Source organism: Pseudophryne corroboree, unplaced genomic scaffold (genome assembly GCF_028390025.1).
Source record: "Pseudophryne corroboree isolate aPseCor3 unplaced genomic scaffold, aPseCor3.hap2 scaffold_147, whole genome shotgun sequence".
Taxonomy (NCBI): Eukaryota; Metazoa; Chordata; class Amphibia; order Anura; family Myobatrachidae; genus Pseudophryne; species Pseudophryne corroboree.
Window position 1 is genome coordinate 317,722 of NW_026968099.1, and position 16,941 is coordinate 334,662.

Genomic DNA, 16,941 nt, shown 5'->3' on the forward strand with positions numbered 1-16,941 from the left:
AGACTGGATGATAATGAGATAAAATTAAAATATATATATATATATATCACACTAGTACTGCAGCCGGACAGGTATATATTATGTAATGACGGACCTGCTGGACACTGTCTGTCAGCACTGCAGACTCCTAAAGTAAGCTACTAGTATCAAGAAGATAGAAAAAAAAAACCACGGGTAGGTGGTATACAATTATGGATGGACGAGCGACTGCCGACACAGAGGTAGCTACAGCCGTGGACTACCGTACTGTGTCTGCTGCTAATATAGACTGGATGATAATGAGATAAAATTAAAATATATATATATATCACACTAGTACTGCAGCCGGACAGGTATATATTATGTAATGACGGACCTGCTGGACACTGTCTGTCAGCACTGCAGACTCCTAAAGTAAGCTACTAGTATCAAGAAGATAGAAAGAAAAAAAAACACGGGTAGGTGGTATACAATTATGGATGGACGAGCGACTGCCGACACAGAGGTAGCTACAGCCGTGGACTACCGTACTGTGTCTGCTGCTAATATAGACTGGATGATAATGAGATAAAATTAAAATATATATATATATATATATATCACACTAGTACTGCAGCCGGACAGGTATATATTATGTAATGACGGACCTGCTGGACACTGTCTGTCAGCACTGCAGACTCCTAAAGTAAGCTACTAGTATCAAGAAGATAGAAAAAAAAAACCCACGGGTAGGTGGTATACAATTATGGATGGACGAGCGACTGCCGACACAGAGGTAGCTACAGCCGTGGACTACCGTACTGTGTCTGCTGCTAATATAGACTGGATGATAATGAGATAAAATTAAAATATATATATATATATATATATCACACTAGTACTGCAGCCGGACAGGTATATATTATGTAATGACGGACCTGCTGGACACTGTCTGTCAGCACTGCAGACTCCTAAAGTAAGCTACTAGTATCAAGAAGATAGAAAAAAAAAAACCACGGGTAGGTGGTATACAATTATGGATGGACGAGCGACTGCCGACACAGAGGTAGCTACAGCCGTGGACTACCGTACTGTGTCTGCTGCTAATATAGACTGGATGATAATGAGATAAAATTAAAATATATATATATATATCACACTAGTACTGCAGCCGGACAGGTATATATTATGTAATGACGGACCTGCTGGACACTGTCAGCACTGCAGACTCCTAAAGTAAGCTACTAGTATCAAGAAGATAGAGAAAAAAAAAACCACGGGTAGGTGGTATACAATTATGGATGGACGAGCGACTGCCGACACAGAGGTAACTACAGCCGTGGACTACCGTACTGTGTCTGCTGCTAATATAGACTGGATGATAATGAGATAAAATTAAAATATATATATATATATCACACTAGTACTGCAGCCGGACAGGTATATATTATGTAATGACGGACCTGCTGGACACTGTCTGTCAGCACTGCAGACTCCTAAAGTAAGCTACTAGTATCAAGAAGATAGAAAAAAAAAAAACCACGGGTAGGTGGTATACAATTATGGATGGACGAGCGACTGCCGACACAGAGGTAGCTACAGCCGTGGACTACCGTACTGTGTCTGCTGCTAATATAGACTGGATGATAATGAGATAAAATTAAAATATATATATATATATATATATATATATATATCACACACTAGTACTGCAGCCGGACAGGTATATATTATGTAATGACGGACCTGCTGGACACTGTCTGTCAGCACTGCAGACTCCTAAAGTAAGCTACTAGTATTAAGAAGATAGAAAAAAAAAAACCACGGGTAGGTGGTATACAATTATGGATGGACGAGCGACTGCCGACACAGAGGTAGCTACAGCCGTGGACTACCGTACTGTGTCTGCTGCTAATATAGACTGGATGATAATGAGATAAAATTAAAATATATATATATATATATATATATATATCACACTAGTACTGCAGCCGGACAGGTATATATTATGTAATGACGGACCTGCTGGACACTGTCTGTCAGCACTGCAGACTCCTAAAGTAAGCTACTAGTATCAAGAAGATAGAAAAAAAAAAACCACGGGTAGGTGGTATACAATTATGGATGGACGAGCGACTGCCGACACAGAGGTAGCTACAGCCGTGGACTACCGTACTGTGTCTGCTGCTAATATAGACTGGATGATAATGAGATAAAATTAAAATATATATATATCACACTAGTACTGCAGCCGGACAGGTATATATTATGTAATGACGGACCTGCTGGACACTGTCTGTCAGCACTGCAGACTCCTAAAGTAAGCTACTAGTATCAAGAAGATAGAAAAAAAAAACCCACGGGTAGGTGGTATACAATTATGGATGGACGAGCGACTGCCGACACAGAGGTAGCTACAGCCGTGGACTACCGTACTGTGTCTGCTGCTAATATAGACTGGATGATAATGAGATAAAATTAAAATATATATATATTATATATCACACTAGTACTGCAGCCGGACAGGTATATATTATGTAATGACGGACCTGCTGGACACTGTCTGTCTGACTCAGCACTGCAGACTCCTAAAGTAAGCTACTAGTATCAAGAAGATAGGAAAAAAAAAACCACGGGTAGGTGGTATACAATTATGGATGGACGAGCGACTGCCGACACAGAGGTAACTACAGCCGTGGACTACCGTACTGTGTCTGCTGCTAATATAGACTGGATGATAATGAGATAAAATTAAAATATATATATATATCACACTAGTACTGCAGCCGGACAGGTATATATTATGTAATGACGGACCTGCTGGACACTGTCTGTCAGCACTGCAGACTCCTAAAGTAAGCTACTAGTATCAAGAAGATAGAAAAAAAAAAACCACGGGTAGGTGGTATACAATTATGGATGGACGAGCGACTGCCGACACAGAGGTAGCTACAGCCGTGGACTACCGTACTGTGTCTGCTGCTAATATAGACTGGATGATAATGAGATAAAATTAAAATATATATATATATATATCACACTAGTACTGCAGCCGGACAGGTATATATTATGTAATGACGGACCTGCTGGACACTGTCTGTCAGCACTGCAGACTCCTAAAGTAAGCTACTAGTATCAAGAAGATAGAAAAAAAAAAACCACGGGTAGGTGGTATACAATTATGGATGGACGAGCGACTGCCGACACAGAGGTAGCTACAGCCGTGGACTACCGTACTGTGTCTGCTGCTAATATAGACTGGATGATAATGAGATAAAATTAAAATATATATATATATATATCACACTAGTACTGCAGCCGGACAGGTATATATTATGTAATGACGGACCTGCTGGACACTGTCTGTCAGCACTGCAGACTCCTAAAGTAAGCTACTAGTATCAAGAAGATAGAAAAAAAAAAACCACGGGTAGGTGGTATACAATTATGGATGGACGAGCGACTGCCGACACAGAGGTAGCTACAGCCGTGGACTACCGTACTGTGTCTGCTGCTAATATAGACTGGATGATAATGAGATAAAATTAAAATATATATATATATCACACTAGTACTGCAGCCGGACAGGTATATATTATGTAATGACGGACCTGCTGGACACTGTCTGTCAGCACTGCAGACTCCTAAAGTAAGCTACTAGTATCAAGAAGATAGAAAGAAAAAAAAACACGGGTAGGTGGTATACAATTATGGATGGACGAGCGACTGCCGACACAGAGGTAGCTACAGCCGTGGACTACCGTACTGTGTCTGCTGCTAATATAGACTGGATGATAATGAGATAAAATTAAAATATATATATATATATATATATATATCACACTAGTACTGCAGCCGGACAGGTATATATTATGTAATGACGGACCTGCTGGACACTGTCTGTCAGCACTGCAGACTCCTAAAGTAAGCTACTAGTATCAAGAAGATAGAAAAAAAAAAACCACGGGTAGGTGGTATACAATTATGGATGGACGAGCGACTGCCGACACAGAGGTAGCTACAGCCGTGGACTACCGTACTGTGTCTGCTGCTAATATAGACTGGATGATAATGAGATAAAATTAAAATATATATATATATATATATATATCACACTAGTACTGCAGCCGGACAGGTATATATTATGTAATGACGGACCTGCTGGACACTGTCTGTCAGCACTGCAGACTCCTAAAGTAAGCTACTAGTATCAAGAAGATAGAAAAAAAAAAAACCACGGGTAGGTGGTATACAATTATGGATGGACGAGCGACTGCCGACACAGAGGTAGCTACAGCCGTGGACTACCGTACTGTGTCTGCTGCTAATATAGACTGGATGATAATGAGATAAAATTAAAATATATATATATATATCACACTAGTACTGCAGCCGGACAGGTATATATTATGTAATGACGGACCTGCTGGACACTGTCTGTCAGCACTGCAGACTCCTAAAGTAAGCTACTAGTATCAAGAAGATAGAAAAAAAAAACCACGGGTAGGTGGTATACAATTATGGATGGACGAGCGACTGCTGACACAGAGGTAGCTACAGCCGTGGACTACCGTACTGTGTCTGCTGCTAATATAGACTGGATGATAATGAGATAAAATTAAAATATATATATATATATATCACACTAGTACTGCAGCCGGACAGGTATATATTATGTAATGACGGACCTGCTGGACACTGTCTGTCAGCACTGCAGACTCCTAAAGTAAGCTACTAGTATCAAGAAGATAGAAAAAAAAAAACCACGGGTAGGTGGTATACAATTATGGATGGACGAGCGACTGCCGACACAGAGGTAGCTACAGCCGTGGACTACCGTACTGTGTCTGCTGCTAATATAGACTGGATGATAATGAGATAAAATTAAAATATATATATATATCACACTAGTACTGCAGCCGGACAGGTATATATTATGTAATGACGGACCTGCTGGACACTGTCTGTCAGCACTGCAGACTCCTAAAGTAAGCTACTAGTATCAAGAAGATAGAAAGAAAAAAAAACACGGGTAGGTGGTATACAATTATGGATGGACGAGCGACTGCCGACACAGAGGTAGCTACAGCCGTGGACTACCGTACTGTGTCTGCTGCTAATATAGACTGGATGATAATGAGATAAAATTAAAATATATATATATATATATATATATATATCACACTAGTACTGCAGCCGGACAGGTATATATTATGTAATGACGGACCTGCTGGACACTGTCTGTCAGCACTGCAGACTCCTAAAGTAAGCTACTAGTATCAAGAAGATAGAAAAAAAAAAACCACGGGTAGGTGGTATACAATTATGGATGGACGAGCGACTGCCGACACAGAGGTAGCTACAGCCGTGGACTACCGTACTGTGTCTGCTGCTAATATAGACTGGATGATAATGAGATAAAATTAAAATATATATATATATATATATATATCACACTAGTACTGCAGCCGGACAGGTATATATTATGTAATGACGGACCTGCTGGACACTGTCTGTCAGCACTGCAGACTCCTAAAGTAAGCTACTAGTATCAAGAAGATAGAAAAAAAAAAAACCACGGGTAGGTGGTATACAATTATGGATGGACGAGCGACTGCCGACACAGAGGTAGCTACAGCCGTGGACTACCGTACTGTGTCTGCTGCTAATATAGACTGGATGATAATGAGATAAAATTAAAATATATATATATATATCACACTAGTACTGCAGCCGGACAGGTATATATTATGTAATGACGGACCTGCTGGACACTGTCTGTCAGCACTGCAGACTCCTAAAGTAAGCTACTAGTATCAAGAAGATAGAGAAAAAAAAAACCACGGGTAGGTGGTATACAATTATGGATGGACGAGCGACTGCCGACACAGAGGTAACTACAGCCATGGACTACCGTACTGTGTCTGCTGCTAATATAGACTGGATGATAATGAGATAAAATTAAAATATATATATATATATCACACTAGTACTGCAGCCGGACAGGTATATATTATGTAATGACGGACCTGCTGGACACTGTCTGTCAGCACTGCAGACTCCTAAAGTAAGCTACTAGTATCAAGAAGATAGAAAAAAAAAAAACCACGGGTAGGTGGTATACAATTATGGATGGACGAGCGACTGCCGACACAGAGGTAGCTACAGCCGTGGACTACCGTACTGTGTCTGCTGCTAATATAGACTGGATGATAATGAGATAAAATTAAAATATATATATATATATATATATATATCACACTAGTACTGCAGCCGGACAGGTATATATTATGTAATGACGGACCTGCTGGACACTGTCTGTCAGCACTGCAGACTCCTAAAGTAAGCTACTAGTATCAAGAAGATAGAAAAAAAAAAAACCACGGGTAGGTGGTATACAATTATGGATGGACGAGCGACTGCCGACACAGAGGTAGCTACAGCCGTGGACTACCGTACTGTGTCTGCTGCTAATATAGACTGGATGATAATGAGATAAAATTAAAATATATATATATATATATATATATATATCACACTAGTACTGCAGCCGGACAGGTATATATTATGTAATGACGGACCTGCTGGACACTGTCTGTCAGCACTGCAGACTCCTAAAGTAAGCTACTAGTATCAAGAAGATAGAAAAAAAAAAACCACGGGTAGGTGGTATACAATTATGGATGGACGAGCGACTGCCGACACAGAGGTAGCTACAGCCGTGGACTACCGTACTGTGTCTGCTGCTAATATAGACTGGATGATAATGAGATAAAATTAAAATATATATATATCACACTAGTACTGCAGCCGGACAGGTATATATTATGTAATGACGGACCTGCTGGACACTGTCTGTCAGCACTGCAGACTCCTAAAGTAAGCTACTAGTATCAAGAAGATAGAAAAAAAAAACCCACGAGTAGGTGGTATACAATTATGGATGGACGAGCGACTGCCGACACAGAGGTAGCTACAGCCGTGGACTACCGTACTGTGTCTGCTGCTAATATAGACTGGATGATAATGAGATAAAATTAAAATATATATATATTATATATCACACTAGTACTGCAGCCGGACAGGTATATATTATGTAATGACGGACCTGCTGGACACTGTCTGTCTGACTCAGCACTGCAGACTCCTAAAGTAAGCTACTAGTATCAAGAAGATAGGAAAAAAAAAACCATGGGTAGGTGGTATACAATTATGGATGGACGAGCGACTGCCGACACAGAGGTAACTACAGCCGTGGACTACCGTACTGTGTCTGCTGCTAATATAGACTGGATGATAATGAGATAAAATTAAAATATATATATATATCACACTAGTACTGCAGCCGGACAGGTATATATTATGTAATGACGGACCTGCTGGACACTGTCTGTCAGCACTGCAGACTCCTAAAGTAAGCTACTAGTATCAAGAAGATAGAAAAAAAAAAACCACGGGTAGGTGGTATACAATTATGGATGGACGAGCGACTGCCGACACAGAGGTAGCTACAGCCGTGGACTACCGTACTGTGTCTGCTGCTAATATAGACTGGATGATAATGAGATAAAATTAAAATATATATATATATATATCACACTAGTACTGCAGCCGGACAGGTATATATTATGTAATGACGGACCTGCTGGACACTGTCTGTCAGCACTGCAGACTCCTAAAGTAAGCTACTAGTATCAAGAAGATAGAAAAAAAAAACCACGGGTAGGTGGTATACAATTATGGATGGACGAGCGACTGCCGACACAGAGGTAGCTACAGCCGTGGACTACCGTACTGTGTCTGCTGCTAATATAGACTGGATGATAATGAGATAAAATTAAAATATATATATATATATCACACTAGTACTGCAGCCGGACAGGTATATATTATGTAATGACGGACCTGCTGGACACTGTCTGTCAGCACTGCAGACTCCTAAAGTAAGCTACTAGTATCAAGAAGATAGAAAAAAAAAAACCACGGGTAGGTGGTATACAATTATGGATGGACGAGCGACTGCCGACACAGAGGTAGCTACAGCCGTGGACTACCGTACTGTGTCTGCTGCTAATATAGACTGGATGATAATGAGATAAAATTAAAATATATATATATATCACACTAGTACTGCAGCCGGACAGGTATATATTATGTAATGACGGACCTGCTGGACACTGTCTGTCAGCACTGCAGACTCCTAAAGTAAGCTACTAGTATCAAGAAGATAGAAAGAAAAAAAAACACGGGTAGGTGGTATACAATTATGGATGGACGAGCGACTGCCGACACAGAGGTAGCTACAGCCGTGGACTACCGTACTGTGTCTGCTGCTAATATAGACTGGATGATAATGAGATAAAATTAAAATATATATATATATATATATATATCACACTAGTACTGCAGCCGGACAGGTATATATTATGTAATGACGGACCTGCTGGACACTGTCTGTCAGCACTGCAGACTCCTAAAGTAAGCTACTAGTATCAAGAAGATAGAAAAAAAAAAACCACGGGTAGGTGGTATACAATTATGGATGGACGAGCGACTGCCGACACAGAGGTAGCTACAGCCGTGGACTACCGTACTGTGTCTGCTGCTAATATAGACTGGATGATAATGAGATAAAATTAAAATATATATATATATATATATATCACACTAGTACTGCAGCCGGACAGGTATATATTATGTAATGACGGACCTGCTGGACACTGTCTGTCAGCACTGCAGACTCCTAAAGTAAGCTACTAGTATCAAGAAGATAGAAAAAAAAAAAACCACGGGTAGGTGGTATACAATTATGGATGGACGAGCGACTGCCGACACAGAGGTAGCTACAGCCGTGGACTACCGTACTGTGTCTGCTGCTAATATAGACTGGATGATAATGAGATAAAATTAAAATATATATATATCACACTAGTACTGCAGCCGGACAGGTATATATTATGTAATGACGGACCTGCTGGACACTGTCTGTCAGCACTGCAGACTCCTAAAGTAAGCTACTAGTATCAAGAAGATAGAAAAAAAAAACCCACGGGTAGGTGGTATACAATTATGGATGGACGAGCGACTGCCGACACAGAGGTAGCTACAGCCGTGGACTACCGTACTGTGTCTGCTGCTAATATAGACTGGATGATAATGAGATAAAATTAAAATATATATATATATTATATATCACACTAGTACTGCAGCCGGACAGGTATATATTATGTAATGACGGACCTGCTGGACACTGTCTGTCTGACTCAGCACTGCAGACTCCTAAAGTAAGCTACTAGTATCAAGAAGATAGAAAAAAAAAACCACGGGTAGGTGGTATACAATTATGGATGGACGAGCGACTGCCGACACAGAGGTAACTACAGCCGTGGACTACCGTACTGTGTCTGCTGCTAATATAGACTGGATGATAATGAGATAAAATTAAAATATATATATATATCACACTAGTACTGCAGCCGGACAGGTATATATTATGTAATGACGGACCTGCTGGACACTGTCTGTCAGCACTGCAGACTCCTAAAGTAAGCTACTAGTATCAAGAAGATAGAAAAAAAAAAAACCACGGGTAGGTGGTATACAATTATGGATGGACGAGCGACTGCCGACACAGAGGTAGCTACAGCCGTGGACTACCGTACTGTGTCTGCTGCTAATATAGACTGGATGATAATGAGATAAAATTAAAATATATATATATATATATATCACACTAGTACTGCAGCCGGACAGGTATATATTATGTAATGACGGACCTGCTGGACACTGTCTGTCAGCACTGCAGACTCCTAAAGTAAGCTACTAGTATCAAGAAGATAGAAAAAAAAAAACCACGGGTAGGTGGTATACAATTATGGATGGACGAGCGACTGCCGACACAGAGGTAGCTACAGCCGTGGACTACCGTACTGTGTCTGCTGCTAATATAGACTGGATGATAATGAGATAAAATTAAAAAATATATATATATCACACTAGTACTGCAGCCGGACAGGTATATATTATGTAATGACGGACCTGCTGGACACTGTCTGTCAGCACTGCAGACTCCTAAAGTAAGCTACTAGTATCAAGAAGATAGAAAAAAAAAAACCACGGGTAGGTGGTATACAATTATGGATGGACGAGCGACTGCCGACACAGAGGTAGCTACAGCCGTGGACTACCGTACTGTGTCTGCTGCTAATATAGACTGGATGATAATGAGATAAAATTAAAATATATATATATCACACTAGTACTGCAGCCGGACAGGTATATATTATGTAATGACGGACCTGCTGGACACTGTCTGTCAGCACTGCAGACTCCTAAAGTAAGCTACTAGTATCAAGAAGATAGAAAAAAAAAAAACCACGGGTAGGTGGTATACAATTATGGATGGACGAGCGACTGCCGACACAGAGGTAGCTACAGCCGTGGACTACCGTACTGTGTCTGCTGCTAATATAGACTGGATGATAATGAGATAAAATTAAAATATATATATATTATATATCACACTAGTACTGCAGCCGGACAGGTATATATTATGTAATGACGGACCTGCTGGACACTGTCTGTCTGACTCAGCACTGCAGACTCCTAAAGTAAGCTACTAATATCAAGAAGATAGAAAAAAAAAAACCACGGGTAGGTGGTATACAATTATGGATGGACGAGCGACTGCCGACACAGAGGTAACTACAGCCGTGGACTACCGTACTGTGTCTGCTGCTAATATAGACTGGATGATAATGAGATAAAATTAAAATATATATATATATCACACTAGTACTGCAGCCGGACAGGTATATATTATGTAATGACGGACCTGCTGGACACTGTCTGTCAGCACTGCAGACTCCTAAAGTAAGCTACTAGTATCAAGAAGATAGAAAAAAAAAAAACCACGGGTAGGTGGTATACAATTATGGATGGACGAGCGACTGCCGACACAGAGGTAGCTACAGCCGTGGACTACCGTACTGTGTCTGCTGCTAATATAGACTGGATGATAATTAGAGATGAGCGCCTGAAATTTTTCGGGTTTTGTGTTTTGGTTTTGGGTTCGGTTCCGCGGCCGTGTTTTGGGTTCGAACGCGTTTTGGCAAAACCTCACCGAATTATTTTTGTCGGATTCGGGTGTGTTTTGGATACGGGTGTTTTTTTCCAAAAACACTAAAAAACAGCTTAAATCATAGAATTTGGGGGTCATTTTGATCCCAAAGTATTATTAACCTCAAAAACCATAATTTACACTCATTTTCAGTCTATTCTGAATACCTCACACCTCACAATATTATTTTTAGTCCTAAAATTTGCACCGAGGTCGCTGTGTGAGTAAGATAAGCGACCCTAGTGGCCGACACAAACACCGGGCCCATCTAGGAGTGGCACTGCAGTGTCACGCAGGATGTCCCTTCCAAAAAACCCTCCCCAAACAGCACATGACGCAAAGAAAAAAAGAGGCGCAATGAGGTAGCTGTGTGAGTAAGATTAGCGACCCTAGTGGCCGACACAAACACCGGGCCCATCTAGGAGTGGCACTGCAGTGTCACGCAGGATGGCCCTTCCAAAAAACCCTCCCCAAACAGCACATGACGCAAAGAAAAAAAGAGGCGCAATGAGGTAGCTGACTGTGTGAGTAAGATTAGCGACCCTAGTGGCCGACACAAACACCGGGCACATCTAGGAGTGGCACTGCAGTGTCACGCAGGATGTCCCTTCCAAAAAACCCTCCCCAAACAGCACATGACGCAAAGAAAAAAAGAGGCGCAATGAGGTAGCTGTGTGAGTAAGATTAGCGACCCTAGTGGCCGACACAAACACCGGGCACATCTAGGAGTGGCACTGCAGTGTCACGCAGGATGTCCCTTCCAAAAAACCCTCCCCAAACAGCACATGACGCAAAGAAAAAAAGAGGCGCAATGAGGTAGCTGTGTGAGTAAGATTAGCGACCCTAGTGGCCGACACAAACACCGGGCCCATCTAGGAGTGGCACTGCAGTGTCACGCAGGATGTCCCTTCCAAAAAACCCTCCCCAATCAGCACATGATGCAAAGAAAAAGAAAAGAAAAAAGAGGTGCAAGATGGAATTATCCTTGGGCCCTCCCACCCACCCTTATGTTGTATAAACAAAACAGGACATGCACACTTTAACCAACCCATCATTTCAGTGACAGGGTCTGCCACACGACTGTGACTGATATGACGGGTTGGTTTGGACCCCCCCCAAAAAAGAAGCAATTAATCTCTCCTTGCACAAACTGGCTCTACAGAGGCAAGATGTCCACCTCATCTTCACCCTCCGATATATCACCGTGTACATCCCCCTCCTCACAGATTATCAATTCGTCCCCACTGGAATCCACCATCTCAGCTCCCTGTGTACTTTGTGGAGGCAATTGCTGCTGGTCAATGTCTCCGCGGAGGAATTGATTATAATTCATTTTAATGAACATCATCTTCTCCACATTTTCTGGATGTAACCTCGTACGCCGATTGCTGACAAGGTGAGCGGCGGCACTAAACACTCTTTCGGAGTACACACTTGTGGGAGGGCAACTTAGGTAGAATAAAGCCAGTTTGTGCAAGGGCCTCCAAATTGCCTCTTTTTCCTGCCAGTATAAGTACGGACTGTGTGACGTGCCTACTTGGATGCGGTCACTCATATAATCCTCCACCATTCTATCAATGTTGAGAGAATCATATGCAGTGACAGTAGACGACATGTCCGTAATCGTTGTCAGGTCCTTCAGTCCGGACCAGATGTCAGCATCAGCAGTCGCTCCAGACTGCCCTGCATCACCGCCAGCGGGTGGGCTCGGAATTCTGAGCCTTTTCCTCGCACCCCCAGTTGCGGGAGAATGTGAAGGAGGAGATGTTGACAGGTCGCGTTCCGCTTGACTTGACAATTTTGTCACCAGCAGGTCTTTCAACCCCAGCAGACCTGTGTCTGCCGGAAAGAGAGATCCAAGGTAGGCTTTAAATCTAGGATCGAGCACGGTGGCCAAAATGTAGTGCTCTGATTTCAACAGATTGACCACCCGTGAATCCTTGTTAAGCGAATTAAGGGCTGCATCCACAAGTCCCACATGCCTAGCGGAATCGCTCCGTGTTAGCTCCTTCTTCAATGCCTCCAGCTTCTTCTGCAAAAGCCTGATGAGGGGAATGACCTGACTCAGGCTGGCAGTGTCTGAACTGACTTCACGTGTGGCAAGTTCAAAGGGCATCAGAACCTTGCACAACGTTGAAATCATTCTCCACTGCACTTGAGACAGGTGCATTCCATCTCCTATATCGTGCTCAATTGTATAGGCTTGAATGGCCTTTTGCTGCTCCTCCAACCTCTGAAGCATATAGAGGGTTGAATTCCACCTCGTTACCACTTCTTGCTTCAGATGATGGCAGGGCAGGTTCAGTAGTTTTTGGTGGTGCTCCAGTCTTCTGTACGTGGTGCCTGTACGCCGAAAGTGTCCCGCAATTTTTCTGGCCACCGACAGCATCTCTTGCACGCCCCTGTCGTTTTTTAAAAAATTCTGCACCACCAAATTCAAGGTATGTGCAAAACATGGGACGTGCTGGAATTTGCCCATATTTAATGCACACACAATATTGCTGGCGTTGTCCGATGCCACAAATCCACAGGAGAGTCCAATTGGGGTAAGCCATTCCGCGATGATCTTCCTCAGTTGCCGTAAGAGGTTTTCAGCTGTGTGCGTATTCTGGAAAGCGGTGATACAAAGCGTAGCCTGCCTAGGAAAGAGTTGGCGTTTGCGAGATGCTGCTACTGGTGCCTCCGCTGCTGTTCTTGCGGCGGGAGTCCATACATCTACCCAGTGGGCTGTCACAGTCATATAGTCCTGACCCTGCCCTGCTCCACTTGTCCACATGTCCGTGGTTAAGTGGACATTGGGTACACTGGATAATAATATTTAGGTGGTGACAGTAGGGGGCACCAAACCACAAGTGACAAAATCCTCTAATACAGATAATTCAAAATAAAACATATATAATTATATGACAGATGGTGGGATACGTCCCTTATATTTACTTGGTTTTGAGCGTGTAGAGAGTTCTTTTACTCTCCTGAGTCGGCCGATCTTTGTTCCCAGGATCTCTTTATAACATCCAATGTCATAGAAAACAAACAAAGGAGGAAAATCCTAGTGTAACACCGTTTTATTCTTTTCTAAAACAAGACTTCTTTAAAAACAACTAAAACATAATCCTAATCCGGTACAGATAGAGCACATGCAGCGGTGTGCAGCTTACTAAATGTGAGAATCGGATAATTACCAGATTGTTAGAGGAAACAAAGTCCTCGTTACAGCAAAAGATCTCAAACACCAGTCGGCCTCCCGGGAAATGGCGTCCTGGGTTTTTGCAGCAATCACCTCTCCCACAGAAAGAAAAACGCCACCTTCAACTGCGCCAACGCGTTTCAGGACTTGCTAGTCCCTTTCTCAAGGCTAGTGTGCTCTCAACTAACAAAATCTCCCCTTTTATTCCCTGATCGACCAATGAAAACATTAATTAACAGTAAATGTGTTTCATGTGTAAAAAACATGGCCACCTCCATTTGTTATACACGGTTACCTTGGCAACCTTCTCTAATGAACTTTCATTCCTCTAGACAAAATAATGCACGATATATCTCATGTAGATCACCCTTGTTAAACTCTTAACCCCACCTTCCATAAAGCAGAAAAAAGGTCGACATTCCCCATTATGAGCAAATATGCAAGGGACGGCACAGATTTTGTTAGAACTAATCACCTAGCAACAGAACGCTTCTGGCATCATTTACATCTCGCCAGGGAGACAGAGAGTATCGTCGCGTCAGATCCGGAAGTGACGCGACGCAGTGATTGAAAACAACCGTCGCTTAGCAACAGGGAGAAGCGTCAGGACAGGAAATGACGTGACGCATTGCCTGAATGCAGCCGTCACTTAGCAACGGGGATACACGATAGGAACCTTTGGAATCACGTCACGGGCAAGAGAACCGGAAGTGACGTATCGGGATCATAAAGAACTTATTCTTATGGATTACTCAGAACCTTTTTTCTGCTTTATGGAAGGTGGGGTTAAGAGTTTAACAAGGGTGATCTACATGAGATATATCGTGCATTATTTTGTCTAGAGGAATGAAAGTTCATTAGAGAAGGTTGCCAAGGTAACCGTGTATAACAAATGGAGGTGGCCATGTTTTTTACACATGAAACACATTTACTGTTAATTAATGTTTTCATTGGTCGATCAGGGAATAAAAGGGGAGATTTTGTTAGTTGAGAGCACACTAGCCTTGAGAAAGGGACTAGCAAGTCCTGAAACGCGTTGGCGCAGTTGAAGGTGGCGTTTTTCTTTCTGTGGGAGAGGTGATTGCTGCAAAAACCCAGGACGCCATTTCCCGGGAGGCCGACTGGTGTTTGAGATCTTTTGCTGTAACGAGGACTTTGTTTCCTCTAACAATCTGGTAATTATCCGATTCTCACATTTAGTAAGCTGCACACCGCTGCATGTGCTCTATCTGTACCGGATTAGGATTATGTTTTAGTTGTTTTTAAAGAAGTCTTGTTTTAGAAAAGAATAAAACGGTGTTACACTAGGATTTTCCTCCTTTGTTTGTTTTCTATGACATTGGATGTTATAAAGAGATCCTGGGAACAAAGATCGGCCGACTCAGGAGAGTAAAAGAACTCTCTACACGCTCAAAACCAAGTAAATATAAGGGACGTATCCCACCATCTGTCATATAATTATATATGTTTTATTTTGAATTATCTGTATTAGAGGATTTTGTCACTTGTGGTTTGGCGCCCCCTACTGTCACCACCTAAATATTATTATCCAGTTTGCTTCATTTGGGGATAGGGAGACATCCCCTCTATTGGTGGTCACGGTTTAGGCAGCCATCCCTGCGCATTTATTAGGTGCTCCAAACTTTGTTTTCCTGGACATTGGGTACAACTGCATTTTTTAGGACACTGGTGAGTCTTTTTCTGACGTCCGTGTACATTCTCGGTATCGCCTGCCTAGAGAAGTGGAACCTAGATGGTATTTGGTAACGGGGGCACACTGCCTCAATAAATTGTCTAGTTCCCTGTGAACTAACGGCGGATACCGGACGCACGTCTAACACCAACATAGTTGTCAAGGACTCAGTTATCCGCTTTGCAGTAGGATGACTGCTGTGATATTTCATCTTCCTCGCAAAGGACTGTTGAACAGTCAATTGCTTACTGGAAGTAGTACAAGTGGGCTTACGACTTCCCCTCTGGGATGACCATCGACTCCCAGCGGCAACATCAGCAGCGCCAGCAGCAGTAGGCGTTACACGCAAGGATGCATCGGAGGAATCCCAGGCAGGAGAGGACTCGTCAGACTTGCCAGTGACATGGCCTGCAGGACTATTGGCATTCCTGGGGAAGGAGGAAATTGACACTGAGGGAGTTGGTGGGGTGGTTTGCGTGAGCTTGGTTACAAGAGGAAGGGATTTACTGGTCAGTGGACTGCTTCCGCTGTCACCCAAAGTTTTTGAACTTGTCACTGACTTATTATGAATGCGCTGCAGGTGACGTATAAGGGAGGATGTTCCGAGGTGGTTAACGTCCTTACCCCTACTTATTACAGCTTGACAAAGGGAACACACGGCTTGACACCTGTTGTCCGCATTTCTGGTGAAATACCTCCACACCGAAGAGCTGATTTTTTTGGTATTTTCACCAGGCATGTCAACGGCCATATTCCTCCCACGGACAACAGGTGTCTCCCCGGGTGCCTGACTTAAACAAACCACCTCACCATCAGAATCCTCCTGGTCAATTTCCTCCCCAGCGCCAGCAACACCCATATCCTCCTCATCCTGGTGTACTTCAACACTGACATCTTCAATCTGACTATCAGGAACTGGACTGCGGGTGCTCCTTCCAGCACTTGCAGGGGGCATGCAAATAGTGGAAGGCGCATGCTCTTCAC